Source organism: Ochotona princeps, chromosome 10 (genome assembly GCF_030435755.1).
Source record: "Ochotona princeps isolate mOchPri1 chromosome 10, mOchPri1.hap1, whole genome shotgun sequence".
In the NCBI taxonomy this organism is placed as follows: Eukaryota; Metazoa; Chordata; class Mammalia; order Lagomorpha; family Ochotonidae; genus Ochotona; species Ochotona princeps.
The window spans coordinates 39186195-39213743 of NC_080841.1; the positions used below are offsets into that span (position 1 = coordinate 39186195).

At 41.7% G+C, this 27549-nt stretch overlaps 1 pseudogene; it reads right to left on the reverse strand.

Moving 5' to 3' along the window:
- Positions 1–1970: 1970 nt before the first annotated feature.
- On the reverse strand, positions 1971–27549 carry LOC101532834 (tropomyosin alpha-3 chain-like; annotated as a pseudogene).

Here is a 27549-nt window from a genome sequence, read left to right on the forward strand (position 1 = left end):
CACTTAGGGTATCTTCTGCTGCTTTCCCAGATACTTTAACATTAAGTGGATCAAAAGAGGAGCAGCTCGGACTCAAGCTGGTAACCATATGGGATGCTGGCATTACAGGTGGTGGTTTTACTTGCTATGCCACAGCGCCAGCCTCTTCTTGAGTAAGTTTTAATGTCTTTATCTTGAATCTGAAACAATGTAGCAAAATGTGGATCCAGATTGTCTGTATGTTGGGTGTCTAAATGATAGCTCAGTCTCAGAGGGAATCTGAAACCCAGTTTCCACCAGTAGACAGATCAAACCCCTCTCTGTAGTTCTAGGAAGTCATTTTCTATGAACTTAGATTCCTCTTGTGATGGTTTCACTGCTGTTTGGGTGTTTTTCTGTGCCAGCTGCTGGTCTAGGCTGTGGAAATAGAGTAGGAAAGAGACAAAGTTTCCAGGAAGCTGCATCTTGCACTTATATCGCGCTCTGGCAAAACGTGTGCAAACTCAAGCAGGTAATTTCAGAAGCAAGAACAGTATAGCCCAGCAAGCAGCACAGTGTCACGGACATTGCGTGAACTCAGGGCCACCACGGGAGTCATTGGGAGGATAGGACAGGTCATGGAGGGCGTCCTGAAGAAGTGAAGCTTGTGCTGATGTTCACAACCAGTGCTGCCAGGTGCCCTCATCTTTGTATTCACCATCACAGTAGACCGATTCAGCCTCCTTCTTATACTTCGTGAAGAAAGTGAACAACACGATGTGTTTTATTTCTTGAAGATTCTTGTCACTTCCAGGTAGGCACATTAGCTGATTTGGGCAATGACAGAGATTCCTACCACCTTGACTATATATAGTTCCTGTGTTATGAGGAGACAAGGCAGTTTTTTCAAGTGAAGAGAGTGCTCCTTCGTGGTGGCAGGCAGGCAGGCCATCAATTATGGGCAGAGCATTCTGGCTTTTGAGGCAGAGGCTAACCTGTATGCAAGTGAAGAAATTTGAGTGAACAGATAAGTCAATAACAATTCCACGTCCTGGGTAGGAAAATTACATTTGATTTTCCTGGACTTTGACTGACTGCGGCAAAATCAGTAACAATAACATGTGTGTTGGTTTGTGGCAGTTCTCCGTTAGCACATGCTGTTCTTATTGCAATTGTGTAGTTCTCCTTGGGAAAGCAGACGTCACAGTAGCCGTAGGAGAAGCGTGCATTCTGAAAGACTCAGGATCACACAATAAAGGTACAATGACATGACATAAATACATTGCTTTCACATATTGTTAGGGTTTTTTTTTTTTTTTTTGGAGGGACTGGTTATTTCAAAAAGACACTAATTGTTAATATTCAGTATCAAAACAGTTACATATTGGTTTCTCTTTTCTCCCAGTTGGCCCCAGAGAGACCATGCCAAAGGAGAGTACATTGTAAGCCAATAAGGTGCAGGATATACCCCTGACAGACCTCACTCACAGAAACCTCACCAAGAGTAGGGACTGGGTGGGGAAGGAAGCTCTAGAAAGGCCAGCACACTGCCACCCCAGTCTGTGGAGAGCTCCCACAGCCAGAAGGGCTGGCCAGGGTCCCCAAGGCCAGAGAAGCGAAGTTTCAAAATTAATATAAAATTTGAAAGTTTTGTACATAAGCGATTCAAGATTTCTCCAGCACTGACTGATACAAAGCACAATGAGATGGCACTTTTTAGAAACAGCAGCTTCAGACCCAGCGAAGGGTTGGTGAGATGAGTTTTCTATGGCAAAAACATAATCGTCTTTTCTTTCAAGCAGGCAGGAAAGCAACAAAGTGGTCCCTTCTGTTCTGCAGGCTGTTGGAAGGGACAGAAGTGGGGGAGGGGGAGAGAAAAAACTGGTCTCAGGGGCCTTACCATCTTAATTTGGTCACTTCTGATGAAAAGGTGAAAAAAAAAAAACAGTCGTGCAAAGATCCCTTAAAGCTGTAAACCTCAACAGCATAGTGTGTATTTTGGCCAACTCCTAGAATCACCTTTCTGGTTTGGCTGATGCTTTGTCCAGAGCAATGAGGTTCCCCACAGAGGAGTCTTTTCCCTGGGCTCTGTTTGGCTCCTACAAAGGCAGGCCCACCTCTTCTCCCCTCCTGTGTGGAGAGGGCACTAGGCATTCAGCTGCCAAGTCACCTTCACGAATAAGGGATTCAACTGCTGCCTCAGTGTGGAATCACTTGGAATGTTTTACAAAACAGTTGCTACAACAACAAAAAGGTCATTACAAAATGTGTACATCACAAGATGCTTTTAAAGACACTTTGCATTGTGCTCACATTCCCTTGAATGTTGTTCCCAAAAGTGCTCAGCCTCTGGTCCCACTGCAATCTCTGGGAAGAGGCAGAGACAATTTGGTGGCAAAGATGGGGAGGGGGGCGAGGGGAGTTTTAAGGATGGAAGAGGTGGGTTGGCAAAAAGGAGAAAAAGCAGCCTTCCAGTTAAAGTATCACGCTAAGTGTGGAGGTCAGCTCTGGGCAGGCTGGCCTCAGGTGGAGTTGGGGTTGGAGGGAGGAGTGGCTGCAGGGCAGGGTGGGGGTGCTCTACATCTCATTCAGGTCAAGCAGAGTCTGGTCCCGCATCCTTTGTGTACAGAGGTGCTCCTCTTTGGTGCATTTCAGTTTATCTTCCAAATCATCAATTGTTTTTTCCAGCTTGGCTACTGATCTTGTTATGGGGTGCAGCCAGTGATAGCCAGCACCCATTGACAGTGGGCAAATGAAATTTGGCTGTGTCCCCCAACCTCTGTCCTGAAGGTAGATCCTAACAGCAATGGAATAGTAACTGCATCCTCAACCACTTCCCCCACATCCTAAATGAGCCAGGATATTGGAAGTCCAATTAGTCTAGGTGTTTTTAGTACAAGCCCAGTTCCTGTTCCTGCCCATCCTAACGAGCATTAATCAGCTCTTTAGCCCACAACACTTGGGTATTCGCTCCTGCCTACCTGTGACTCACCTATCAACTGAGAGGGGATGGTATTGTGTTGTGTGTAACCACTCCCCTCACAAGCCCCTTTAAAAGGCCCATGAAGCAGGGGCTCTCACTCTCTTTCTGGTCAGGTGCTTCTGTTACTCTGGCACTTCAACTCTTGGCTGACCCAGGACAGGTAATCCCCTGAGCATGGTCCCTGTGTGCTGCTTAGATGGGACAACGGTTATAATAATGTTGGTACTGGTTTGTGTGCTATCTGGAGTTCCAAGAGGGGTGAGGCCAAGCAGTAGTAGAATGTGGGCAAAGAAGCCAGAGAAAGGTGAATGTCTGCAGCTTTGTAAGTGTGTCCAGGTTCTTTGTAAGTGTGTCCAGGTTATTTGTTGCATGTCTCTTAGGATAACATATATTGTTGGGGAAGCTGGGACATAGGTCTTCAGCTTAATGGATGGACTTAAGGATGATGACCTTTTGTTTCTTTTGGGATTATGATTGGTTGGATTATGATTAGGTGGATTGCTGTATGGACTTGTAATTTGCTATTGTGCTCTGTTGTCTTCAAGCTTGATTAATAAAGACTCCTTAATAAACCTGAGACATGTCTGGTGTGATCTCACTCGCACCCTGCAACAATCTCTCGGCGAATTCAGCCCCGTGTCTCTGCCTCCTTGAGTTTATCAGTACGAATCTTTATTTCTTCTTCATATTTGTCTTCTTTCTGAGAATACTTTTCTTCAGCAGCACTCAGACACTTCAGGTTCTGGTCCATCAGTCTGATCTGCTCATCCATCTCTCAGCAATAGGACTCTGCCAGCTCAGCTCATTCTCTGTAGTTCCAAGTCTCCTTCAGTAATCACCAGCTTACGAGCCACCTCTTCATACTTCCCATCTGCCTCTTCGGCAATGTGCTTGGCTTCTTTGAGTTGGATTTCTTGGAATTCCATCTTTTCTTCATCATTTAAGACCCCATTTTCAATAACCTTCATACCTCTCTCACTCTCATCAGCAGCTTTTTCTGCTTCGTCCAACTTCTGGATGGCAGTAGGCAGGTGCTCCTGAGCACGGTCCAGCTCCTCTTCCACCCACTGGATCCTGCGGTTCAAGGAGGCTACCTCAGCTTCAGCCTGCTCTCGGGCCGCGTTTCTCCCTCCACTCCCCGCTGCAGGCGCTCGGCCCTCTGCTGGGCATCCTCCGTCCGCTGCTGCAGAACCTGAATCTTGCGCTTCACCACCGTGATGGTGCCCACCCAGCTGCTTCTCTCGCTCCGACTCCTTCCTCTTCCTCTGGGCGTTCCAGCTGCTTCTCTTAGGGTTTTGGTGTTCTTTTTGGGTTTTTTTTTTTTTGCACATTAAAAATTGTTATAGAGTACAAACACAAACCTTTCTGTTACTGGCCTGTACTTCAATAATTATGCAACTTAAAAACCCTTCAGGTGAAGGATTTGTCTGCAACTAATTGTAATTTGCTCCCTGATTATTGACAAAAGCTTCTTGAATGGTTCCTGAACAGGAGAAAATTCCCTTGGCAAATGGCATCAGGCCTGGAGTTGAGCCAGAGTTTTAGGGGCTGCACAGCCCAGCATTCTGCCACTGAGAATTGAGGCAGGTGATCATGATCCTGAACTCAGAAATTGACCAATTCATCAAACACCCTCCGCCTCTTAGATTGTTACCTTTGCTGAAAAACTGGCTGGGCTCAGGATCAGGAATTGTGTTCATCCCATTCCAAATTTGACTGCAATCGCAGGAGAGCTGTGCTTCATAATGGCCGGGGTTTCATGTGTACCCTTCCTCTGTCAGCCTCAGACACTGCCACACATGCCTCTTCTCCCAACCGCTGGTAGCACGTCTGCCGCCTACACGTCTGTCTGCCTTGGTGTGACAAAACTCACAGAAACATGTGAAAAGTCATGCTGGTGGGCATGGTTGTAATCGCTGTTAACAAACAAGGTTCATATTGCCAATACTGCCATCTGTTCCATCGGGTTCCACATACTCCCTGGTGCGTGGGCTCTGTTAAACAGATTTCCCTACTGCCCAAGGTCACCCTTGTTCATGGAACCAGCCTTTGCACATGGGTTGAATGTAAACTCCAAAATGCAGCAAGGATCGAATCCAGAGAGGTCCCAAATGGTGTCATGTAGTGACATTCTCAAATACGCAGCATTAACGACATGTTCAAGGACAAAAGGAAGCTGACTCATATCACCTTAAGAAGTTATCTGACATGCAGAATTTCATTCATTGAACTCCAGCTAAAATTTGCTTTGCTGTATGAGTAGAGAAGCTCTGGCAGAGGAAATGAACCTGTCTCAAGAAGCAATAAAAGTGGGATTGTGGTTTGCAAGTGGCTTACCCTCAAAGCTCGTATTTTGGAGGCATGGTCCCCAGTGAGACATAAGAGAAGATGCTGGGACCTTTAAGAGGAGGTTATTAGGACACTGGGAAGGGGCGCTGCCCTCATACGGCATTAAAGGGGTTCTCTGGGGAACTTGAGTTTCTCACAGAGTGAATTGTTATCAAAAGCTCTTGCTTCTCCCTTTGGCTTCCTGTCAGGTCTTTGTTCTGTCATTAGCTCCCACCCTGGTGACACAGGCCACCGCACAGCCCTCCCTGGAGTGGGGCTGATGATGCAGGCACTACATCCTTGAACCTCCACAATGATGAGCTGAATAAACTAGCTGCTTTACTGGGTTACTCAGCCTCAAATATTGCATTATAGTCATGAAAAAGAAAACAGATTGATGGCACATGGAGATCTCAGTGTGCCTGGATCCTGACCCTACTTGCAAACTAAACCCTTAGCTAAGCACTTTTCTTCCCTCATACCTTCACAACACCTACTAAGGTTTTCTTCATCTCTCTCCTTGAACTAATTCCAAACATTTAACTTATTCCAATTCTCTCAGCGCCAGAGCATTGTGCCAGAGGAAGACATAGCACAGAGCTAGGGGTGTCTGACCAGGAGGCGCAGCGATGCACAGGAAGGGGCTGCTGAGCAGGGATGGAAGTGGGAGAGCAGGCTTCATCAGGCAGAAGTGCCGAAAGGTTCAGGGAAGGGGGTTTTGAGCAAAGAGAACCTGAGTCCACACCATAGTAGTTACAGTGAGCCACAAACAGACACCACTTGTGCAACTATAAATTCATCTTAGTGATGCTCTTATCACCTGTTCCGTGAGTGTTTTCTGCCTGGAGCACTTGGGAGCATTAAAGGAAACACACTGTGCTGAAATGTCTTTTTACATTTACTTTAAAATTTGTTACTTTTTCCTGACTATGGACACTTTGCCAAAACATTTATTAGATTAAAAAAAATGTGTGTTATTTAGAAAAACAAACAAACCAGTGCTGTTCGCTCGTGTTTTTACAAGAAATCCTAGTTTTGAAATCAAGAAATGCTTCCTTGGGGAAGAGATATGTGTGCGAAACTTTGAAAGATGGACAGGAATTATCTGGGGCAGGTAGGAATTGCCCCATGGTGAGAAAGCCCTAGCATATTGAAGGATGCTGGAGGACCAGGAGTGCTAAGCATCAAGCAGGGATGGAAGAGGGTGTATGCGGGCAGAGGGAGGAAGGGCAGCTCGTGTGGAAGACCGTGTGAGATGTTTAGGGCCTTATGCTGAGTGGTGGGAAGACATACAGGTTTGAAGTCAGGGAATAATACAATTTTATTTTACATTCTACAAGACCATGTTAACTGTAAGATGGAGAAGAGGCTGAAAGTGGGTAGGAGATACTTGTTAGGAAATACAGGTTGGATTTGGAGGGAGAGGAGAGATTTGAAAAACACAGAAGAAGAAACAGGACGTTGTAATAGGCGAGACACCTGACGTGTCAGACGGCACCTCTGTTTGCATATATCAGATGGTGTAAACAGATGTTTTTGCACAATTCCATATTTGAGTTTTTTCAATTTACATTTTAAGCTGAATCAAGACTGGCAACAGTATCAGAAAATATTTTTAAATTACTGTAGTAACATATGGTCCTTTAATTCTGAATCTTACAACAAAGCAGTTTGACTTCTGTCCCATTCATTTGGATAATGCAATGCTACTTAAGAAACTGAAATGTGTTTTAAAAATATGGCAGCTTTTGGTTTCTAGTGAAAAATAAATATCTAGAGTTTGAAGTAAACAAAATCAATGCAGTTCCTTTGTAAAAAAGGGGGACAAAAAACCTGACTATATTTCTAGAAATGAAGCTAACCTTTTTAAGGTAGGAATAATAGCTTGACTTTCCACCGTAATAAGTTAATCTCAGGGTTCCTTTTTAAATTTAAACAGAGCCTCACAAAGCAAATTCTGAGCAGATATACACATATCCTGCCAGTTGTTCTTAACTGTGCATGCGTGGTTTTCCTTTCTGTATTGGCTTTTATGTTCAATTTGGTAAAAGCTGTATTCCAGCACTGGGCTCTTTAGTTTTAAACAGCTAGTTTTTTTTTTAATGTGCTTCTTTTTACTGTTTCCATAAAGAGCAAAGAAAAAAACAGACAGTGGAGATCTAAATGAGCCAAGGCAAAATAAGCCTTCATACAGGGAATAGGAAGAAGCCAAATCAAAGAAAAAAGACTGAGCTCAGGTGCCTGTGATGGAAATTTCTGTATCTCGTTGGCCCAGTTTTTCTTAGTTTTCGAGAGAAACTAAAATGATGGAATGTGTGTTTATGTATTCATTCAATTTCCCCTAAAAGTACACCCAAGACAAGACCTTTGAGAATGTATTGGTGTGCATTGTGTTCAAGTGCGTCTGGCTTCAGGCATAGATGTCGCTAACAGCACCACTGGTGGCAGGCATTTGATGCAACAGTTGAGACCCCAGCTGGGTCTCTGGCATCCCATACTGGAGCACCTGGTTTCAAGTCTTGACTCTGATTTTGATTCCAGCTTTCTGTTAATTCTTATTCTAGGAGGCAGCAAGTGATGGCTCAAGTATTTGGGCCCCTGCCACCCACATGGAGACCTGGCTGAATTCCGGACTCCTGGCTTTGGCATAGCCCTCTCCCCTTTCTGCCTCTTGCCCCTTGCCATGGCTGTTGTGGGCATTTGGGAAGTGAATCTGTGGCTGAAAAATATTTCTGTGTCTGTCTCTCTGTGTGCCTTTCAAATACATAAGAGAAGGGGAGGGAGAGAGAGAGAAATGCTTCCTTTGGATAGTCTTTAATTCTCCAAGATGTTAAAACAGTAAACATTGTCAAAGGAAAATGCATTAAATGACAAAAGAATTATGCATTTGGTTAAAGCATAAATGTGCTGAAAGTTACTTTAAAATACATGGAGTGGGCATTGGCGCATACTTCAGTCACTGTTGGGGTACCACATCCCTATGTCACAGTGTCAGGTTTGTCTCAGACTTTGTGTTTCAGATCCAGTTTCTTGTTAATGCACACTCTGGGGGCTAGCAGATGCTGTCTCAATTACTTGGATCCCTGTCACCTATGTGGTAGACCCATACTGAGTTCCAGAATCCTCATTGACCCAACCTTACTTGTTGCCAGTATTTGGGATATAAACCAGCAGATGGAAGGTATCCGAGTGTCTGTCTCTGTCTTGCTCTCTCTGCCATTCTGCTTTTCCAAATAACATTTGAAGTAAATATAAACTTTAAAAAGTGTAAGTACAAACTATTTGGATAAGGGACTGATTGCTTTAAGTGTTCAAAAAAAGAAGTCAAAGGAAAATTGGTTTTGGTAAAGGCATTAAATATTAATTAGAAAATATCCATAATAAAAAATTCTGACCTGATTTTTAAAAGATTCATTGTTTCAACTGTAAAACTATATAAGCCAAAATGTAAGATTTTTTGATAAAGTGTTAGAATCTTAAGTTTTCCTTTATTCATCAAACCAAAACATCACCATGTCAATAACAATAAGAGAAAGAATTAAAAGTGAAATTATTTTATGAGTGTTATTTTATCATCTAAGAAAGAAAATTAAATGCTGACTATTTGGCTATTAGAGTAAGATTAAGGGCCTTGAAGTATTTTTATGTGAGTAAATTTCAGTTACTTATCTTCTGGCCAAACTTAATTTTAAAAGGGTATCTTCTCAGATTAAAAACAAGAGGTACCACATGTAAGATTAACTGTGCACCGGAGCCTGGAGATTGGGTGGAGTGGGATCAGGCACTGCCTTGCTTGAAGTCAGGACGGTGTACCGGAAGAACCAGTTTAAGCTAAGACTGAGCCATGGCCAGTGGGAGTTAACATTGACTGAGCCCCTCTGGGTGGACCCCTCAACTCACTTTGTTCCTTTATTCCTCCTGTTTGAATCTTCTTAAGGGCTGATGTGTGTGCTACCAGTCGATCCAGACTTGGTTCTTCCCTTGTTGGTGGACAGTTATCATAACTTCCATCATTCAGGTCACCAAGTCTTCCTTCATGATGAGCAAATTTAACTGGTGATACCAAAATAAATGCAATTCATCTTAATTACAGGGTGACCGCTAACTAAGATTTGTGGGGTTTTTTTGCATTTTAGTACTAATATATTGCAAAAATGAGAAACCATGTCAAATATAAGTTTAAAAGACATTTTCATATTACTGGAGTCTCATGTATTTCTATTGTCTTGATGTCCTATATAACTGGTGATTGAAATGAATTTTTAATACATAATGGTTTTGAGTCTTCACTTAAAACCACTGTGTATCTGCTTGCTTGGAACATCTCTTATTTGAATTAGTTCCAAGCATTAAAGAATATGATCTGACATTCACTCTCATTTTTATCTTTATTATTTTGTGAGTCTTTGCCATAATTAGAAAGCAATGAGTATACCAAGAGTCATTTCTTTTTTGTTATTGTTGTTAAATTTTTATTTTGAATTTTTGAATTTTTTTAAGATTTATTTTATTTTTATTGCAAAGTCAGATATACCAAGAGGAGGAGAGACAAAGAGGAAGATCTTCTGTCTGATAATTCACTCCCCAAGTGACCACAACAGCCGGCGCTGTACCAATCCAAAGCCAGAAGCCAGGAACCTCCTCCAGTCTCCCACACAGGTGCAGGGTCCCAAAGCTTGGGTCGTCCTCGACTGCTTTCCCAGGCCACAAGCAGGGAGCTGGATGGGAAGTGGAGCTGCCGATATTAGAACCAATGCCCTTATGGGATCCTGGCACATTCAAGACGAGGACTTTACACGCTTGGCCACTGCGCCAGGCCCAAATTTTTGAAATTTATGGTACAATTTCGTATAGACTGGGATTCCCTCCATACTCCCTACCCCCTGACAGATTTTCCCCATGTTGCTACAATAGCATAATCTTTCATAAGGAGTCATAATTCTATCAGTTTGTTATTTAAGTGTATCCTGATATTGCTGGTACAGACAATGTCAGACAGTCCAGCATCCTATTGTCTGCACATTTCCAACAGTTTCATTTGGAGTCCATTTCTGACCCATAAGCTGGATGCATACTGCATTGTATCCCCCCATCTGGATATGGTAGTCCCTAGTACTCCATTACTACACATTCACATATATGAGAAGCCATGAAATAAGGTCAACAACCAGTATGAATTAGAACAGAAGCCACAACAACAAAATTACAGCACCATGAAAAAAACATGCCACTGAGTAACCAACACATGGGTGACAAAAAAAAGAAAAAAAAAGTCTCTTCGGTAAGATGATGTCACTGTGTAATCCATGAGTCAGTGATGGATTCGACACGAGAAAATAAAGTATTTGGAATAAATAAAACTGAAATAAAAGAACATCAAAACACATGGGATGCAGCCAAAAACAGAAAACAGTATGGAATGGGTTGTTGAAGTTACACGTTGAATGATGGTTTCCTTATATTCGAGAGAAAATATGGTATTTTTTCTTTTGTGATTGACTTATTTCACTGAGCATAATGGTCTCTAGTTGGGACCATCTAGTTGCAAATGGTATAATTTCATTCTTCTTAATAGCTGAATAATATTCCATGGAGTAGATGTACCACAATTTCTTTAAACACTCTTCTTTGGATGCACATCTGGACTGTTTCCATGTCCTTGCCTTTGTAGATTGTGCTGCTGCAAATAGAGGATTACAGATCCCCTTCTCATATGCAGATTTCATTTCTTTTGGCTGTATTCCTAGGAGCAGAATAGCTGGGTCCCAAGCGCCATTTGTTAAACCATACGTTTTCTATAGAAAAAAAAATTAAGAAAAAAAACCCCAAAAATATTAATGTCATAATTTTCAAAAGGAGCATTCACATGTAAAATGATTTGCTGCTTTTTAGCTTCTTAACCTGGCCTACAATTAAAAACCCAATTTTGAAAAAGGGAGAAAAGGGCTAAAGAATTCCACCACCACAAAGTTGAAATTATATATTCACTTCTTCCTATTAAAACTTTGCCTTCTTTATAATCAGGACTGTTTTTTTTTAATTTTAAAATAGTTATCTATGTATTTGAAGGAAAGATACAATGAGAAACAGAGAGAAAGATCTTCATCTTATTCCAATGGATAGGGCTGGGCCAGGCTGCAGCCAGGAACAGGAACACCATTACTAAATACACAAGCCATCATTTCCTGCCTCCCAGGCAAATTAGCAGGAAGCTTGATCAGAAGCAGACTAACGAGAACTTGAACTGCCACTCTGATATGGAATATTGGCATCCCAAGGGGAGGCTTATCCTGCTGTACCACAGTGCCTGTCCCAGTGATGTTTTAGTAGAGTTTCTGTGAACAAAATTCTCTGATCTTTAACACTGAGTAAAAAATATTAACACCTGTAGTAGGTTTTCTAAGAAGCAATGGTTGATCATTTTCTATAACTAAAAGCTATGGAAGGAGGAGTGTGAATGTTTAAATTCATCCATTCTTGACATCTTTCTATATTCCACTTAAATCTCAGTGCTCAATTCTGGTTTTGTCACAAGGCAAACTAATTTGTTTCTAAAACTCTTATTTCTATACGCATTTGTTTTATAAGCCCACTTGCTCCAAAAATAATTTGGATCGGATGACTCACACTGGTTTTTCCTTCATTTGCCCGGTGCTGCTCTGATGACGATGGGACTGAACCATGAATAAACACGCTGTCCCGTAAAGGAGCCTGTGACAAGCATGGCCATGCAGGACTTCCTGCTCCAGAACATTCACTTCTGCACTGTTGTGCACACTGTCATCTGCCGCTTGGGCTGCGCCAACATTGTGGTGCTGGATAGAGCTGCAGTCAATGCTCCTGCAGTTGCCTGGGAGGTTGAGGCCCAGACACAGGTGCTAGTTTTAATAACATTGTTCTTATTTTACTGGGCAGAGCCTACTACCAAATGAATTTGAAACATTTGCAAGTATCTGAACCTGCCCGTCATGTAAATCCTTCAAAATTGGCACACTGAAAAACAACTTGTCATTTTTTTTTGTAAGAGGTGAACATACCCTATCCATGATCCAGCAATTCTGTTTCTGTCTGGGTATCTAAAATAATCTCTTGCCTCTGTGCGCTGGGAATGTTGTTCCTGATTTCCAAACAACTGAAAACAGACAGATTTATGGAGAGAAGGAGAAAGATCTTCCATCCACTAGTTTGCTCCCCAAATGGCTGCAACAGCTGGAGCGGAGCCAATCAGAAGCCAGGAGCCAGGAATTCTTCCAGGTCTCCCATGTGGTTGCAGGGTCAAAAGCCTTTGGGCCATCCTTAACTACTTTCCCAGGCCACAAGCAGGGAGCTAGATAGGTAGTAGAGCAGCCAGGTCAGGAACCGGTGCTGAATATGAGATCCCAGTGCTTGAATGGGGGCATGTTAGCCAATTGAACTATTGCACCAGACCTAATATGATACTTCTCTGTAACATTTTGAACCACTCCTGTCTTTATTTATCCATATCACTTTGTTTCTGAACACTTTCTCTCTTTGACCCTTTTGCTGCCTCATCAGTTATTGAAATACCTTATTCCCAATGCTTCCTCTATACCTTTTCTTGATCTTTATCATTTTATTTCCCACTCAATTTTTTAATTTATTGTTTTCCATTATTCAGTTTTGTAGGTATAGGGGTTTATTCCTCCCAATCCCGCCATTCTTCCCCATGTTATCACAATAATGCAATATCTTAGTACAAGTTACAAGTCTAACTTTCTGACATTTAAATGTATTACAACATGTAAGTATAGGCAAAGGTAGAAAACCTGATATTATAATGTATATTTTCTCTCTCAAATATGAGGGATCTTCAAAAATTTCAGGAAAAATGCACACTATTACAAAACTACAAATAGATTTCAAAAATTTGTGTCAAAATAAGCTTTCTTTTGAAAAGCATTTACTTACTTTCTTGGAAGGCAGTCACAGAGAGAGGTAGAGAGAGAGAGATAAACAGAAATTGATCTTTCATCTGCTCTTCACTCCTCCAAATGGCTGCAGCAACCAGGGCTGGGCCAGATCAAAGTCAGGAGGCTAAAATTGCTTCCAGTTTTCCTACGTGTATGCAGAAGGCCAAGAACTTGGGCCATTCTCCTCTTTATCCTATGTATTAGCAAGGAGTTGGATTGGAAATGAATGGTTGGGATTAAGACTGGCATGTATATGGGAACTGATCTCCAAGGTGAAGACTTGACCCACTGTGCCATAATACTGGCCCTCTAAATTTGCTCCTTAATTTCCTTTTGACGTCTCGCTGTGTAACCTGCACTAATTGGTGTTGACTTTTTAAAGTTGTTCCTGATAATGTGAGAGAATAATATTTTTCTCTTGTTATTTATTGTATATTATAAAAGTAGTTATGTACTCATATATAAGTAATTGTATGTGGTGGGGGAGAGAGAAAGAACAGCCTTATTTCTCAAATGTTGGGAATGGCCAAGAGAAAGTCTGGTGATGGAAACTCATTCCAGGGGGGCAGGAACTCCATTGTTTGAGCCATTATTGAGACCATGCATTTTCACTTTTACATTCATAGGGCCCAAAATAGTAGCAGATACTTCAAGGGAAGTATGAAATATAGATTAAATATTCACAAATGACTTTAACTGTAGAATCGATGTTTGAATTTCTAGTCTCCCCAGGGAGAATAAATATAAACAAAAGAATATAATTGTTCACTTTGCACACAGTTTCCACTATCTTTTGTCTCTGCATTTATTGTAGAGACTTCACACTTCACACTTGAACATAAACCCTAATGTGTTTTCAACATCTGAAAGGACTGTTGGCCTAAAGGGACACACAAGAGTTTAGATTCAGACAAGACTACCCCTGAGTTCTCTTACCTATAAAATGGGAATGCTGACTCTTAACTCCTATAGCTATGAGAACAAACAGGACGATATAATGAAAGCACCTACACAAGCACCTGGAATATTTAAGCAATGTATATACATTCCCATCGCCCTTCTTAGCCCTGGTGCACTGGGACTAGAAAGGTCATGATTCTCTATCTCTTAGGTAACCTTTCTTGTCTTAAGATGATTAAAACCTTGGGTTGCTTGAGGGCATACACCATGGCTATCGGGTAGGATGCAACACCAACCATCCCAAATGGGTGCCACTTCAAGCTCCGGAAACTCATTCAGCTCCCTGCTGATGACATGGAAGGGCAGCAGAGCAGAGTTCAGTCCTTGGGTCCTGCACCTATGTGGAAAACCTAGAAGAAGCTCCTGGCACTTGGGTTCAGATTGGCTGAGCCCTGGCCATTGCAACCTATTTGAGAGTGAATCAGTAGATGGAAGATTTTCTCTCTCGCTCGCTCTCCACTTTTCTCTGTCTGCTTCTCTCTGTGCCTCTGTCTTTGAAATAAGAGTGAATAAATCTTTAGAAAAAGAAGAAGAAAAAAAACACCTTTGGCTCCTGGGATTAAACAAAGTGTTATTTACTTATTTACTGATGTCATTGAGAATCTTTTATATGATCCAAAAGACAGGAGAGATGCTGACAAAGAATAACAGAAATTCTAGAAACACAAAGTGGCTGTGTTTTTAGAAAGAGAGATGAGAGAGAGAGGAAATGAGAGATAAGACCAACCTCTTGTAAAGTTGTCTGACACAGACAACGGAACATCTAAGTATGAATTTACCTCTTTTGTTTTGTCACTGACTTTGCATCATTACCATGAATCATGTAAATGAAAACCACTGTGAGGCAACGGACACTCGTTAGATGACCATCCACCACATTTTTCTTACTTTTGAAATTTTGCTTATACGCACATTAATGGCAGACCCCTCATAAGAGAGGTGGGTAATTCACTTCTTGTTTATTCATTACCTTCCTGATACTTCCTTGGGGAATTCTTAAGACTAACATGTCTAATATGCCTTCTGAACTGTTACTTATAAAGAAACATCTCTTATTGTAAACATTTATTAGACCTATTTGTGAAATGCACATATATGTATATTTACCTTTGATATTTAGGTCAGTTTTCATAAATATCAACTTGATTGTGTGTGTGTTATGTTCTCCTGAAAGATCTTGTTGCTATCCTGTCTCCTGTTTCATATCTTCTTCCCAGACTGCTCATTGCTAGAGCTTCGTGGATGCTTACAACATACGCTTTCACATTGCTCTTACTTCCACAGTCCTAATAACTGTGACAGTGATATCCTGCAATTTTTTTTGTTGTTAAAATTATTTCCCAGGTCTGGCGTGATGGGTCAATGGCTAAATCCCCTTGCAACTGCCAGGATCTCGGCTGAGCACCCATTCGTATCCCAGCTACTCCACTTCCCATCCAGCTCCTTGCTTGTGGCCTGGTAAAGCAGTGGAGGGTAGCCCAAGGCCTTGGGATCCTGCACCCTCATGGGAGACCTGAAGGAAACTCCTGGTTTCTGCTTTTGGATTGGCTTGATGTGGAGTGTGAGACAGATCACATTGGACCCAAGTGCAGGATGTTAGGAGAAGTCTTTATTGCCTGAACTTGGTGACAACAGCTCCCACTACACTCCAGAAACCACAGCACCGAACCACCAAAATCAGGGTTTTGTTTTTCTTTTAATTTATTTTATTAGAAAGTCAGATACACAGAGAGGAGGAGAAAGAGGGAGGAAGATATTCTGTTCAATTATTTACTCCCCAAGTGGCCTCAATGGCTGGAACTGCGCTGATCCAAAGCCAGGAGCCTGGAGCCTCTTCCGGGTCTCCCATGCAGGTACAGGGTCCCAAGGCTTTTGGGCCATCCTCGACTGCTTTCCCAGGCCATAAGCAGGGAGCTGGATAGGAAACAGGGCTGCCGGGATTAGAACTGGCACCTATATGGGATCCCAGTGCATGCAAGGTGAGGATTTTTAGCCTAGACTACGGTGCCAGACCCCAAAATCAGGGGTTTTTAAGCTCTCATCCTCTAATCAGATTGAGAGGTCACAGTACAAAATTTCAGGCAGGAAGGGAGTTACCAGAATCCAAAGTTTTCCTGTAGTTAGCCTAATCTAGTACACTAGCAAGCAGGAAGGGTGCTTGGAGAGTGCGCAGAGCCTGTCAGTTGTGAATGATGTAGAAGGCAGGGGTGGGATGCACTTTTCACACCATTAATTAACTTAAATGGTGCGAGAAGAGTTAGGAAAGGTGCTGTCAACTAACCTGAGAAGTAGGTAGTAGCCATTAACAGGAGTGCCCCATTACAGGCCCAGCTCTGGCTGTTGAAGCTGTTTGGGGAGTGAACCAGTGGATGGAAGATTTTTTTCTCTATCTCTCCCTGTCTCTGTAAATCTGCTTTCCCAATAGAAAATAAGTAAGTCTTTTTAAAAAGTCTTTCCCCACAAATCCTGTTTAAACTTAGCTGTCTTTGTTTTCTCTTCAAAATCTTGACCGACTTAGACTAGCAGTCTTTCAGAGCATACGTTGTCTACTAGTCACATTTAAATACCTTTGCATCTTGTTTTCTTGAATTTGTTCTTTCATTAAGCAGATACTTGCTGAATATCTTCTGTGTGCCTGGAAGTTTCCAGCATTCCAGGTATAGCAGTGGATGAAATTTCTGCCCTCATAAAACTCACTTCCCACTTAGGAGATTAAACGCAGTAAACTATATATCTCCCCCTGCCTCACACACACACACACACACACACACACACACACACAAAACCACCCAGAACAAATCCCCCTCCACGTGGAGTAATGGCTCTCTGCATCCTTTTGGAATTGCTGGCATAGGATATCTAGTTGGGTTAGAGTTCTCTAGACACTGATCCGCTTGAATTTTGTATCTGTCTCACTCATGTGGAATTTACTGAATGTCCTCTAGCAGTGTGATTATTTCCCACACACCAAAATATTTCTTTTTAAACTGCAACCCCAAGTAGGCGAGCTCATGGTTTGTATTTCTCTCATTAGTCTTATCCTATGATTTATACTTTCAACTAGTTGTTTATATCAAAAAGATCAAGTGATTAAACTTAAATTGTCGCTACAAAATTTGTGATCAAACAGATATTCTATAAGTTGAGAAACCCTATAATAGGAAAAATCTGAAACCTGAAAGGCTAGTAAACCAGAAACCTGTTGGCATCAACGTGATACAAATAAAGGAAAATTCACCCCATGATATTTTGTTTCATGTACAAAATTAATTTAAAATGTTGTATAAAATTACCCGAAGGCTGAATGGATAAGTGGATATACAACATAAATAAATGTTATGTTTACACTTGGGATGCCTTCCAAGATGTCTCACTATGTATATTCAAATATGCCAAATTCCAACAGTGTTCCAGATTCCAAATATTCATTCCGAAGCAGTTTGGGAAAGGGATGCTTAGTCTCCATCTGCTTACCTGCCCTCCTGTTTATCCAAACACAAATACAGAATAGTATCCTTAAGAGGCACTGTGGATTAAGCTGCTGCTTGTGACATTGCCATCCCGAACAGAGTACCAATTGCAGTTCTGGCTCTTGTGCTTCTAGGCAAGCTCCCTGCTCATGTGACTGGGCAGGCAGCAGATGCATGACTCCAACGTATGGGTCCCCACCATCCCCATGGGAAATCCAGGTGGCGTTTCTGACTCTTCAGTCTGACCCAGCCCCAGCCCCAGTTATTGCAGTCATGGGGGAGATAATCAGCAGATGGAAAAATCTCTCCCTCCCCCATCTCTCTGAAGCTCTGCCTTTCTCTGTATTTGTCTCGGACTCTCTCTCATTTTAAGTTTAGGATCCCACAGTAAATCCATGTCCTCTCAGTTGGTTTGGTTGTAATAGGGTACACCATTGTCAGGTTAGGTGACAGTGGACAGGGCACAAAACGGAATTTCTGCACCTCGCCCTTTCTACCTTCTCTCCCACCACTCAAGTTAATTAAAAGTGCAAAAAGTGCACCCTGCCCCTGCTGCCTTCCACGTCTTTCACAACGAGTGACAGCGCGGAAATTACTCCAAGGGTTCCAAGCTCCTGACCCCTCCTGCTTCCTGTTGTGCTATGTTAGGTTAGTTAACTATAGGAAAACTTTGGGCTCTGGTAACTCCCTTCCTGCCTGAAACTTTGTACTGCATGACTGTCAATCTGATTGGAGGATGAGAGCTTAAAACCCTTGACTTTGGGTTTTGACACTGCTCAGTGCAGTGTCTCCTGGAGTGTAGGGGGAGCCGCTGTCACCGAGCTGGGAAAATAAAGACTCCTAACATCCTACACTTGGGCGCAGTGTGATCTTTCTCTCACTCCGCAACATGGTAAAGTTTCCGCAGCAAAGGTGAATGTTCTGCCTTTAATAAACCACTGCACTTGCTGAAGATTAATAATCCAGGAGTTTATTTTGCAATTTTCAGGTGTTTGCTTCTGAATTCATTTAGAAGTGAAATTGGTTGAATTACTGAATCTGATACCACTTGACAGCTTTTATGGGAAAGAAGTCCAAAAGCAATGTTTTAACTTGTGATGGCAATAGGAAATCGCACTTCCAGCTGATTACCCTTTGTAATAAGATTTTGCCTTCTTTGAAAACAAACCAAATATTATCTTGTACATTCCAAATGACCCTTCCCACTTGAGGTAGTACATCCAGCCTGTTCAGTAGTTAGCTCAGAGTAATCAGAGGAAAGAATTATATATTTATTACTTGATATGAAGAGTGGCAGAGGAGAGGGAGAATCTTTTACTCCTTCTTTCCAAGCCTAGATATTCTCTTTCATCTCTTTCTGAGACTTTCTAATTCTTTAAGCGTGTTTTACCTCACTATTTGGAACATTTTAAAAGTCTGAAATAAATGCCTGTGTCATCCATGTGTTGTTGCTGTATTCATCCTGCTCAGGATTCGTCACTACTTTCAGTGAGGCTGACAGGGCAGAGGTGCTTACTCCATGCTACCCGGAATGAGAACTTAAGCCTTTGGTTTTGTTGAACTCGTTAATTAATGAGGGAACCAGTAAGAAGTTGATACTTACTAGAAGAACATTTGAAGTGCAAGGTTTTAATATCCAATTTAACTAAGGAATACTAGGAAAATACTGTTGAGTTTCATACAAAACTGGATAATAAATTGCAGGACAATAAACTGGTTACATTTGGGGTATTTTTTCCTGTTGGATAGAAATTATTTTCATTTTACTAGACAAAATTTTGCATGTTAAATAGTAACTCTCCAAATCTAGACTTTTAATTAATAGTAAATGGTATTTTTTTTTTACTACTTACTAAACAAATTCCACTTTTAGTAAGTACAGAAATGTATGCTGCTGTTGTAGGATGCAACAGAGATCACATCAAACAAGTATAGGATGTAGTAAGGAGTCTGTTAGCCAAGCTTAGCAATGGCAGCGTCCATTACTCAGGAACCACCTACAACATGTTCAGAGTCCCACCTTCCTAATTACTAGCCTCAGGTACTAGGCAACCATTCCTAGGATGATTACAGAAGTTAGCAGATGAAAAGCCATAGTGGCAATACAGGAGGAATGGAAACCCTGAGAGGAACAAATAGTCATTATTGTGAAATCCATCCTTTAAACTGAAGACCTGTGTTGCTGCTTCCCCAGCAATATAAATTTTCCTCTTCTTGGCTTCTCTGGCCACATTCCATTATTTCTAGGCCTCACTTCACCTGGAACTCTTGAAAGTATACACATTAGAAACACAAAACATCGTAACATTTGCTTCTTTGCTGACTTGCCCAAGCAATGAACAGATGGTGAGGAATACACACACACTTGGCCATGTTCAGGGGTTTCCTTTGTCCTCAGAGTCTGTCCGTGAGGAGCAAGAGAGCAAACCGTTACTTCAGCGGCCTAGGGTGATGATGTAAGAGCTATGCAAGCACGGGCTGAAAAGACCCAGCCCCTGCCCATCATGGGCCTCTATGGGAGCTTGAGAGGAAGTGGTTATGCAATAACAAAATACCACACCCCCCTCAGGTTCAGGTGATGACAGGTGAGCATCGTTTGACTTGCAGGTGGGCAGAAAGGATTACATAGGTGGGGGAGGTGAAACTTCCAAACTTATGACCCTGAACTAGCTCCCTAAGACCGTAACACTTTCCAAGACAAATCTTGGATGAGCCTTTGCCCCCCCCATATGACTCAGAAAGTATGTGCTATTCTTTTGTATTTAAATTTAATTTTATTTTAAATTTTTTATTTGAATTTTGAGTTTTGAATTTTATGATGCAGTTATGTAGTCTGGGATGCCCCCCCCCCCCAATTTCCATCCCCTATTTTGTTAATTCTTTTTTCCATTTGGATAAATTTTCTTACAAATGGTGATCCAAATTCTTCTAAGAGATTTCAATTAAAGAGAAGTAAAAGAGGATATAAGACTTAGACTCTCAGAGGAAGCATTCTAATTTTTTCCAGTTCAATACATAATAATACACCTGCTGTGTAACAGACACCCTAGCCACACAATTGTACAAGAGCCCAGTATGTGATTTTCAAAATATTTATCAGTTATATAGCATTGTCTTTAACATTAGTTTCTCCTGCATAATAATTACTCCAAATGAAAATTTAAAAGCTGTATATGGTATGGTTGTTGAGGCATACAAATTCTTTATTTCTGTGATGTTCCTCAGAGTATCTTAGAGCACAAGGCTTGTTAGTAGAGGATTTTAGTTGTTGATCATCACTTAAAGAAAAATGCCGTGAGGAAAAAAAAATGAAGGAAAGCTTCTGGTCGTACCAAAACTGACTAGCAAAGGAAACCGTGGTGAAGAAGGATGTCTTCCCTTTGACGTCAATTCTGATCCATATGTGCGCACACAAAGTGACCAAATCAGTACTGCCCATGGCAATGTTAAGGCATAGACTGTTGCTTTTGGCAAGGAAGTTGTCTATTAAACACATGTATTTTTAACTTTATCAAGATTTTTATTTTAATAGTTTCCTTTTGTAACCAGCTTTCAAATAGGCCATAATAAAATGTTAGTTCTGACCCTGCTCTGCAGAAGCAGTGAATTCAAAAGGTTTTCCACTTCTTTTTTTTTTAATTATTTATTATTTAACTTCATTAATTACATTGTATTATGTGACACAGTTACATAGATACTTGGGTTCTCCCCACCCCTCCCCAAACCCTCCCACCATGGTGGATTCCTCCACCTTGTTGCATAACCACAGCTCAAGTTCAGTTGAGATTCCCCCATTGCAAGCGTATACCAAACATAGAGTCCAGCATCTTATTGTCCAGTCAAGTTCAACGGCTTCTTAGGTATACCCTCTCTGGTCTGAAGACAGAGCTAGCAGAGTATCATCCCAGTCAATTGAAAGCTCCAACATACCATCAGCAAAAATTTACATCATTATGGAATTAATTGACATAGTAATGAGTAACCAATATGTTAAAAGTAAATGTGAGCCACCTTCTGTGACCACCTCACCTATACTTCAATTTTAGTTTATACACAACATATAACATTCAAAACATAACATGTTATACATAACATCATATCATCTTAAATTAAGGCAAACATGTGGTATTTAACCTTTTGGGATTGGCTCATTTCCCTTAGCATTATGGTTTCCAGTTTGGCCCATTTGGCCACAAAGAACTGCATTTTGTTTTTTTTAATAGCTGAGTAGTATTCCATGGAGTAGATGAACCATAGCTTTCTTATCCAATCCTCTGTTGATGGGCATTTTGGTTGCTTCCATGTTTTTGCAATTACTGATTGTGCTGCTATGAGCATAGGAGTGCATGTTGGTTTCTCATAAAACAAGTGTTCTGACATCAGACAGATCATTCATCCAGATCAAGTAGGATTCATCCCTGGAATGCAGGGATGGTTCAACATTCGGAAATCCATAAATGTGATACACCACATCCAAAAACTGAAAAACAAGAATCACATGATAGTATCAATAGATGCAGAAAAAGCTTTCGACAAAATCCAACACCACTTCCTACTAAAAACCCTAACCAAGGTAGGCATAGATGGAAAAATCCACAACATAATTAAAGCCATATATGAAAAACCCAACGCCAGCATCATACTGAATGGAGAAAAGCTGGAACCCTTCCCACTGAGATCTGGAACAAGACAGGGATGTCCACTTTCTCCACTACTATTCAACATAGTCCTAGAGGTACTCGCTGAGGCCATAAGACAAGAAAAAGAAATCAGAGGAATCCAAATGGGAAACGAAGAAGTCAAACTCTCACTATATGCAGATGATATGATTCTTTATGTAGAAGAGCCAAGAGACTCAATATAGAGACTGCTAGAACTTGTACGAGAGTTTGGTAGAGTGACAGGGTACAAAATTAATGAACAAAAATCAACAGCCATAGTGTATGCGAACAGCCCCAAGAAGGTTTTCCACTTCTACTTTAACTTTGCACAAGGAGTCAGAACAGAGAACTGGAAAATACTTGGAGAAAGTGTTACTTTTTTCCTGCTAAATCATCAATGGCATCTTTCAATGCAATTCTGAAGAAGTTATAAGTGAATTGTTAGTGTGAAAATGAAACCATTTCTTAGTTGTGTAGGGTACTCAGAATTTACTTAAATCTGTGAATTATTTGTAAAATCACAAGTTATTTTTCTAATAAAAATAATTGGCCTCCATCTTTCTATTACAGAGCTGATATTTTGTATTTCATTCAGCTCTAAAATGGGCTATAGGCATCATAAGAGATGATTGCCTATGCTGGCTCTGGACTCTGTATTAAGCCCAAAAAACCATCTTCCTCATGGCAGTGGTTTTATTTGGGAGAGAAGGTGTTACAGAGTGCAAGAGAGATCCCACTAGACCAAAATGTAAGATGTTAGGAGGAGTCTTTATTGCCCAAGCAAGTGACAGCAGCTCCCTCCACACTCCAGGAGCCACTTGTGCCATACAGCAGCAGTCAGGGGCTTTGAAGTTCTCATCCCCCAGTCAGGTTGAGAGCCATGTGCTGGAGGCAAGACGGGAGCTGCTGGAGTCCCAAGTTTTCCTGTAGCCCAACAGGAGGCAGCCTGGGCCAGGTGTGGAGCCTCTGGAGCCATTTCTGTGCTGTCAACTAATTTGAATGGTGTGGCAGCCAAGAGGGGAGGGGCACAGACAAGGAGCCTCTGGAGCTGGATTTGTGCATCCAATTAACTTGAATGGTGGGAGAGAAAGTAGGAAGGGCTGGGTGTGGAAACTCAGTTTCTGTGGCACACTGTCCACTGTCAGTGGATGCACCTTATCACAGAGGAAGGAGAGAGAGAGTAAGAGATGAAGAGAGACAGAGAGAGAGACTACTTCCCAAATGTCCATAACTGATACCAGGAATCAAAAACTTGATCTCAGTTTCCCAAGTGGATGGAGGGACCCCACTACTTTAGCCATTGCCAGCTGTCTTGCAGGGTCTGCATTAGCACAAATCTGGAGCCAGGATTCAGAGGTAGGACTCAAACCCTAGCGCTCTGACTTGTAACATGGGCGTCTCACTTGGGGTGTTAACCGCTAAACCAAATGCCCAACACTAGAGGATTTAATTTGATTCCATTAAAGACAGACTGAGGAGTTGATTTTGTAACTGTAAGGGATTAGTGAGCTCTAGAAATGAAGATGTTTCATTATTGACACCATCCAAAAGGGGAACTACTGACTAGTGCAACAGCTGCTGCCTCCGTGGGAGCTTGGGTCTACTCCAAACATAGGTGAGTTGCAGTCACCAGACTTGGATCAGACAACTACGAGTAACACAGCTGCCAGATCATTGACTTCTCATCAGCCAGACCTGGAAGGGAACATTTTTGCTACTCGTTTTTCTGATGTCCTTGAAAAGTGATGACTCAAGCAAACTCTGATCCAGCTCTTAAAAGGATTTGCCCAATTTCCTCTCGCTTTAATGCTATCAGAGACACTCTTCACCCTTCTCTCTCTGAGTCTGCAGCCACATCAAGCTAGGGAGAGGCAGCACATATTGTCTGAGCTTTAGTTCTTTAGTGTTCTCAGGGGTCCATCCCCTGATCCCACAGAGTGGAACTGGGGGGTTAGTTCTTTCTCTGGTATTTTACCTTTGTTCCTTTTTGCTTGGCTTCGCATACATTAGGAGAAAATCCTGTCTTTACAATTTGTAATTCTACCTTTACTCCCAGTGGTGACAGGATTACATGCCAGAGGATTTTTTCCAGGTGTGTTTCCTGAAAGTGGCGTTCATCCTGCTGGCTTGCGGGTCTGCTCCTCCCCTCCCCCACCCTGCCCTTCCGACTCTTCCTCCTCTGCTTTTTTCTCTAACCTCAGTGTTAAATAATGTTGTTTTCTTTTTCTAAATTATAAATAATATAAAATTTTACAAGAAAAAGCTATAAAATCTGAAAATATTCGTGCATTTCACAGGAAAACACTCTTGTGTTCCTCTTCTCTGAGCTTAAATTCCTTAAAAAAAAAAAAAGCACCATTCATTAGTTTGAGGGGAGTGCAGATAAAAAAAACTATTCCTTGAAATAGCATAAACTTCTAAAACTATTACATCACACTGCTATTAAGAAAATTCGTGTTTTTCAGTTTATGTTAGAATAGAGTAAACATGATACCAACCCACAACCCACTCATGTAAGTACATTTACACAATTAAACAGTACAAATTAGAGGGGATACAGTTTTTACACATACAGTTATGCATATAATTAGACTGAGTATATCCTAAGTGTGACATATTAAACTCAATTATTTGATCTCAGTGTAACTGACACAGGTATGGGACAGAGATAATGGGTAGTAAGATTACACAATAGACTGTTTTAAGCCACGAGTACATAGGGAATTATAATATCAACTGAAACCCAATCTTGTATCAAGTGAACAGATCAAAAAGTAATCTGTTACTGCACTTCACTTTTCAAGGTAGTTCAGACATTTTGCCTTAATTAGACGGAAATATTTGTCTGAAGTGAGCCAGTTGCTACAATTTTATCATTTAGGTTTACTTATATTTGTTTGCAGAGCAAGTCAGAAATTTTTGGAAAATGGAATTACAGGACAGCTTTAGGGATGAGTGCTAGGCCTACTGTCTGGGATGCTGGTTAGATGGCTGTGTCCCATATTGGAATGTCTGAATTGTATGCCCAGCTCCCAATCCTGATGCAGGCATGAAGAGGCAGTGACCATGCTCTGTCAATTCTTCTTTCTCTCCTTTCTGAAATTTGTTTCTCCCTATTAGCTGTTGCCTCTTTTTTTTTTAAAGATTCATTTATTTTATTACAAAGTCAGATATACACAGAGGAGGAGAGACAGAGAGGAAGATCTTCCGTCCGATGATTCACTCCCCAAGTGAGCCGCAACGGGCCGGTGCACGCCGATCCGAAGCCGGGAACCAGGAACCTCTTCCAGGTCTCCCACGCGGGTGCAGTGTCCCAATGCATTGGGCCGTCCTCGACTGCTTTCCCAGGCCACAAGCAGGGAGCTGGATGGGAAGTGGAGCTGCCGGGATTAGAACCGGCGCCCATATGGGATCCCGGGGCATTCAAGGTGAGGACTTTAGCCGCTAGGCCACGCTGCTGGGCCCCTGTTGCCTCTTTTTTAAAGGGTTGCTTGCTTGATTGGCTGATTTTTATTAGAAATGGCAGACTTACAGAGAGAGGGGACACACAGAGAGAGAGAGAAAGCAACAGAGAGAGAAGGAAAAAAGAGAGATCTTCCATTCACTGGTTCACTCCCCCAGATGGTCTAAATAGTTAGAGTTGGGCCAAGCCAGCAGCCAGAAACTACTCCCAGATCTCCCACATGAGTGCAGGGTCCCAAGGACATGAGCCACCCTTTGCTGCTTTTCCAGGCCATAATCAGGGAGCTAGATTGGAAATGGAGCAGCTGAGACTCAAACCAGCACCCACAGGGATGCCAGCACTTCAGGCAGAGGCTTAGCCTTATATACTGCTGAGCCATCCTCATGTAGCTGCGTCTTTGAAATCTAAACATGCTTACACTTAAAATGTGGAAATATTTTCTTATTCAGCCTGTAACTCTTATTGTAGCTCATTTGAGTCATATACCAGACACTTTATGAACTTAATTGTGAACAATCTCAAAAGAGCCAGAGTTTGAAATTACTACCCATACTTTAAAGACAAGAAACCTGACACTTGGGGAAATAATTGTCCCAAGGTCAATGAAAGGTGGCATTAGAGTTTGAACTTATACTTCTGATGAGAAAAATTCTACACTGCTTATACCATAGACAGTTGTCATTACCAGTCAGAATTCAGAGTCACATCAATTCCTTGTTTTTCACATTACTCCTTATTTTCCTTGTAACTGACTCCCATCTGGTTTCAGTGCCAACCATGTTAGGAAGCACAGCAGGAATCTCCTTGACTGCCATGCTTATAAGATAGAAGATTTTGTTTCTGGCTACTCTTTGTCTCTTGTCATTTCATTTTTTTTCTGCCCTTCTACCACCCCTCTCTTAAATATTAGTGTTCCTTAAAGTTCTAACCCATACATTTGTCTGGTTCTGTTCTCAGATGAATCTTTAATGCGTTGAACATTGACTCAGGGAATCTCAACTGGTGAACTTTGCTGATCTGCCAATGCCTTCAGTCTTCTGATAGTAGACTCCCCTGTGACAGTGGAAGTGGTGGTGAAGGCTTTGGCCCCACCAACTAACTGTTTTTATGCAGGAACCACGGTGCTGGATACCCACAGCTCATCTCTTCATCTTTGTTTTACCTCCAGGAGTCTTAAATGTCTTAAGTGTCTTAAATGAACTGGCTGATTTCAATTTTCTTCATTTCCAGAGGGATGCCCCACCCCAGCTCAATATTTTTCAATGACCACAGTGTCACCAAGCCATTAGGTCAGAACCAGTCTCTTTTCCCTTTAGCCACTTCTCAGGGTGTTCCTTCATGTGGCATTAAATGGTTGCTAATGCTTGAAGTTTATGATCGTTTACTGCCTAGCTCAGCCTGTCCTGTGTCCATATCATGTGCCTGGTTACCTTGTAGCTTGTTCCATGTGAGTGTCTGAGAAGCGATGTTACTGGTCAATATGGATTACTGTAGCAGAAATATCATTTCAAGTGTAAACTACAAATATCAATGTCTTATAGCCTTTGAGGTTGCAGGTTGAGATGCTGGAAGATTTGGTATCTGCTAAGGACTTGCATGCAGCTGTCCTCCTGCTGTCCACTCAGGTGGCAGAAAGACAGGGTTCTCTGATCACTTGCTGTTTTGTATGGACACTGATGCCATTGTGGGGTGTCACCTACATGATCTTATCTGTTCCTAATCACCTTCCGAAGGCCTCAGTGTCAAAAACCATCACAGTGGGGATTAAGGCTTCAGTGTGAGAATCTGGGGACAT